At 32.2% G+C, this 5,967-nt stretch overlaps 1 pseudogene; it reads right to left on the minus strand.

Moving 5' to 3' along the window:
- Positions 1-550: 550 nt before the first annotated feature.
- On the minus strand, positions 551-5,544 carry LOC125498420 (jasmonate-induced protein homolog; annotated as a pseudogene).
- Positions 5,545-5,967: the final 423 nt, after the last annotated feature.

Raw genomic sequence — 5,967 nt, forward strand, 5'->3', positions numbered from 1 at the left:
GAAAGTTCTTCAAATCTACTTTCCAGTGCCTCTAGAGTCATCCAATTATCATTATCGAGTTATAAGTTATGGGTAAAAGAGTGAACATGACTCAATTTTCACAATTCCTTATTCAAATTCCAACTTCGTTTTAGTTCCAATTCGTCTTGAATATATATGTAACAATTCTTATCAACGTACCTTGCTTCTAATTGCTCCTAAGTACTCAATCTTGTCCAATAATACTCCAATTATGTTCTCAATAATTGAAATACATCAAAGACTACAAAAAGCACACGAATGGAATAATATTTCGCAAACTAATAGTAATAGTATGCAATTATGAACTACAATGCACCTAAATTTTCCTAAAATGAATCCTAAAAAGCACTTAAAAACTATATAAAAATACGACGCATCAAGTGTACATACCCAAAAAGAAATGAACTAAATGAACGGACTTGATGTTCAACAATTTATGTCTATGGATATGATCGTAAGCTTGGGGATGAAATGACAAATATTTTGGGTGCTCTACACCTGGAAGAGTATGGAACAATTAACAAGAAGGTGATAAAACAGTCATGCATGTCCAAAAGTAATCGATTACTATGTGGAAATATGTTTTACATTACCATTAGTACACAACTCGGACATCAGGGTACGAGCTTGAAACTTAGTTCATGAAGTATTACTCTTCTCAACCATGTTGTTTATTCATATACTACTTAAAAAAGGATGCATGCTAATAATATGGCTTCGTGGTTTGCATCTTGCTTATTACTTGTTCGCTACGTCAAACACTGCACTTATTTTTGTTTTATAGCCCTCTTCAATTCCAGCAGATGCCTCGCTTCCAGTATCATCATCCATATAATAACTTTGGTTGGAAGAAGCATCCAGTTTTGATTCAATTTCATCCCACTCGATTTCATCCACGTACTTGCTTATGTCCCCGGCTTCTACATATACCTGTGAACAAATCGAGGCTAATATCCATCAATAATATGGTGGGCTTTAAGCTGATATTTGTTATCGTTTTCTAGCTATATTTAGCCTATAAAATAATTAAATTACGCCAAAAAATCTCGATAAAGAAACATATTGATAGTGATGTGCTAAGGTTCATTTGGTTAGGTTGTAAAGGAGTTTCTTTGTTTGGTATACAATCTTCCTTACTTACCCAAGCAAAAAAAAAAAAAGAACAATAATGAATTAATTTTATTTTTTTATTATGAAACCTGTATAATACGACCTATTCCTCGTTTCGCTTTTTCTAAGTCAAATTTTGTAAACTTGGAGTGTACCATATATATATTTCATCAATATATAATTTGAATAATACTTAATCAAAGATATAGATAGTTAAAGTTGGGTGCTGGAGATATGTAAAAGCAAATGAGAAGTCATTAAATGAGTGGAAAGTATCAAAGTTTTTAATACAAATATATAGCAAATTGAACATAGTAGTAAACAGCCCCTAAATTACTTCAATTTTTAGATCATTGCTCAATTTTAGATCTCTAAATGTGTAAAGAGCAATAAATAAAAAAATAACCTTTTATATAATATGATATTACCCGAATATATGGTACAAATTATGATTGATTACTATATGTCCTTATAAGGTGTCCCAAAATAAATTTAACATGTTATTCAAGTAATTAAGTGTTCCCCCTTTTGGACCAAGCTCGACGCCTCAAAGTTGGTGCTGGAAAGTGATTCTCTCTCGATAATTCAAGCTTTGCTGTGGGTTCAAGTGATTTTTCCCTTATTATTGGTGATATTTTTTTTGTGTTGTCTCGCTTTTATTCTATTATTTGGTCTTTTATAAAACGCTCCAACAACAAAGTTGCTCACTATTTAGCCCATTTTCAACCTATAAAACTTGGTTGGCATAGTTGGGAGGATGATGTTCCGGATAGCGTTGTGAACATTACTTACTGTGATTTAATAGAATAGCCCTCATTTGGGTTTTTCCCTGAAAAAAAAAAGTGTTCCCCCCTTTGTCTTAAAGTTGTGCTCTCTATCCATCATATTCCTACTGACATCTGAACAATTGCTAGGACTTTATATTGGTGTCGAGTAACAGAGGTAAGTAGGTAGGATGTTGCCTCAACACATGATTTAGCAAAATTATGTTGTTGTAATAGAATTTCTTTTTGCGATTACTAGTTTGTACGATTTCTCGTTGTCAAAAAAAAATTTATTGTGCTCTTAACCGCCAAACTTCTAATCATATGTTATAGTTTAACATTTGCCAACACACAAATACTGAATCATAGGCATGGCAATTGACAAGTGACAACATCTTACCTACAACGATGAGCAATTAGATTTATAAAATATATCATTTCTCCATTCCTAATCTTCGACTATATTTTATTTTTTCGAGCCAAATTTATAAGAAAAAAAATATCATATGATATAAATGCTCCGATACAAGAAGTGGATAGAGGTAATGAATTTGAATTTCAAAATTTAATAAATATTTTGATATTTAGTCAACCCTAAAAAATTGTTAAAGTTTGAAAGATAAACTATTGTAGAAGGATTTTTTTTTAAATTTGTTGTTAATATAAGTCACATATTCATGTTAATGGAATAAGGTGGAAAAAGGGTTATCAGAAGATAAAATGATGACTTAATAAGTACATAGAAGTGAGATAAAAAAAAATGCAAAATAACCTGACAATTTTAATATAAATTAGTAACTTTCTATAATTCATATTGGTGTATGTATAACAAGAATTGCATATTTAACTTCTATATAAGTGATTTACTTTTATTTAAGAGGGCCTGAAAGAGTAAGAGGAAGAAAAAATGTTGCTAAAGAACTTAAAAAAAAAGAAAGAGTAAGAAAAAGAAAGAAAGACTGAAAGCTAGAGTACAGGGATCGATCATGCAACCTCACACTCTTTTATGAATTTCCTCTCCCTTACCACTGAAATAAAAACTAGTTTTAAGTTTTAACAAAAGTCTGCATGTGTAAACTATATATATATGTGGTTTTTTAAATTAATGGGGGTACAATTGTACCCAATACAGTGAGTAGTACCCATTGTACCCCTATATATCCTCCCATGACAAGGCTACAATACTTTTCCATATTTATCACGATCCACATTAATTCTACTTCTTCCGTTTTTTTTTACTTGCAGCGCTTTCCTAAAGGGAAAATAATTAATTGTTTGCAAAACTTTCTACTTTTACCTTTCCTTTCTGTTAATCTCTCTCCAACCACATGAGGCTCTCTTTTTTTTTTTTTTCCTCTCTACCTCTTTCCTACCCAAATTGTGCATTGAAATTGATAAAAAAAGTGCTGCAATTAAAAAAAATGGAGGAAGTATATATTAGTGCAAAAGATAGGAGGGACGGGGTTTACAGTGAGACCTTTTTTGTGGTGATGCCATCCGCAGGTGCATACCACGCCAAGAGCCATGCACAATTGTTAGGTCCATCATCCTCATTACTGCCAGCGTAAACGACGGCAATCTTGGAACCAGTAGCATCGCCTGGAGGGTCGCTGCGGCTGGTTATCCCATTAGTTGCTCCTTTTTGATGGTTGGTGGATAGCTGCCGACGACAGACCAAACAACATGATGCTTCAAAAGCTGTAAATTCAGCCCCAGGGATTGGTTCAATATATAGGATGTTGTTATATCCCGGATTCGGACGTTCCCTACGTTTCCAAACTCTTGCTCGCTTTCATTGTTGATTTTTTCGATCATTTGCTTCTCGGCCTTTACTGATGACTGTTGCACGCTACCCATGTTTGCCTACCATCCAAACAGTATAACGTTATCATCATTAAGTAGCCTAATTAAACTCCCAAAGAGCATGCCAAATCTTGTAAGATTCGTTTCATGATAAACAATTGTTGTGTGAATTGGTAAAAAAATAATATGAACCCGGTCCACACTAATTAGTGTGCACCCGATCCATATCACGTGAGTTTATGATAGTGTATATTGATATGATATAGTGTATGTTAAAATGATATAGTGTATATTAAAATGATATAGTGTATATCAAAATGATATAGTGTATGTTACAGTGTATGTTACAGTGATATAGTGTATGTTAAAATGATATAGTGTATATTAAAATGATATAGTGTATATTAAAATGATATAGTGTATGTTAAAGTGATATAGTGTATGTTAAAATGATATAGTGTATGTTAAAGTGATATAGTGTATGTTAAAGTGATATAGTGTATGTTACAATGATATAGTGTATATTAAAGTGATATAGTGTATGTTAAAGTGATATAGTGTGTGTTAAAGTGATATAGTGTGTGTTAAAATGATATAGTGTATGTTACAATGATATAATGTATGTTAAAGTGATATAGTGTATGTTAAAGTGATATATTGTATGTTATAATGATATAGTGTATGTTAAAATGATATAGTGTATGTTAAAGTGATATAACGGGTCACGTGCCTGGACCTGGTCCACACTATTTTTAGTGTGAACCGGGTCCACGCAAGTCGGATTGGTGAATTGGATATAAATTTTCCAATCTTTTCTTTCGGTTTTAGGCAAGTTTTAGCGGCTCACCATATCTTATGTGACACATTCTCATCAAAGAATACCAAAGACCCTTGGGTTTAATAGTATGGCTCCCTATCTCTCATATGGGATATTAAGGTTCAAATCTTGGTGGAAACAAAATTTCAATATTGTTAGCAGGGAGAGGAGGAGGTGTTTAGGGCTTGCTGGACCTTTGAGTGAGTTGCCCTGTGCGAGACAGCCTAGAAGAGATTCATCTTACCACGATTCCGAATGGGGGCCAAATAAAAAATTTCTCGTCAAAGAATGGCTCAAAAGGTCATCGTCATGAAAAAGACAATTAAACGATAACAATTACTTAAGAAAAAAGTAATAAAAATTATAAAAAAAACAGGTAATAAGTAAAATAATTATATAGAATTATCTATACAAAATCAATAGAAGTTTTAGTAATCAAGAGTTCCGAAATATAAGTTAAAAGCTTTGTGGTCTCATACCAAACTTCTTAATAATTGAGTTTTTAAAATTTAACCAGCTTATAAAGTCAAATTTTTTTTCAGTTAACAACCTTATAAAATCTTTTTTTTTCCTCCGAAATAATCACCTTATGTAATTGTTTTTATTTCTGATTGGCATGACTTGACATATTTCGTCAAATAAATCGTCAATTTTCATGTGGAAGGAAATCTGTCAATTGGTTGTAAAGAAAAAAAAAAAAAAGTTTATATAAAGTGGTTATTGATTATCTAGAAGAAGAAAAAAAACCAATTTTGCGATATGGTCAATGTAATTCATGAAAAAATGTGCTGGAGATGGAGTAATACCTTACTGCAGTAGATTGCCGTGTAATGATATATCTGGCTTGGGGTGGAGTCGCGGAGAACAAAGTACCACCTAGCAACGGCTGTTCTCAGGAAGCTTTAAGAGGACATGATTCCAATTGCGCGGACGCATATAAGTAGGCATAAAATAAAGCAGGAAAACAGATAAAGAGAACGGGTGTGAAGCTGTGAACGTGTGATGGGGTGGTCTTTAAGCATAAATGGAATTTCATCGCCACCCTTTCCATCATAATCTCTCTATCCCATTTTAATTGGAAAATTTTCTTTTTGCAGGAAGTTTCAAAATAGCTGTCAACTTTTCATTATTAAGTAACAAAAACACTTATTATGTCACTAAACTCAATTTTTATTGGTCAAAGTAATATAAAAAATAGAAAATATAACAATAAATGATGTTCTTTTTTTTTTTTATATTTCCCAAAAATGACAACTAAAATGAAATGAAGGGTGTACTTATTCTAGAAAGATTTTGAAAATTAAATTCTTCCTAAGGAATAAGCATCTCAAGAAATTATGAAAAAGCCGGAATTTGAATTTCTTCGTTTTTTAAAGGTCAATGTTCGAAAGGTGATCATATATATAGGTTACATAAGTGTCAATCATAATCATACTAGGACCCCTGATCAGA

This window comes from Beta vulgaris, chromosome 6 (assembly GCF_026745355.1).
Source record: "Beta vulgaris subsp. vulgaris cultivar EL10 chromosome 6, EL10.2, whole genome shotgun sequence".
NCBI lineage: Eukaryota > Viridiplantae > Streptophyta > Magnoliopsida > Caryophyllales > Amaranthaceae > Beta > Beta vulgaris.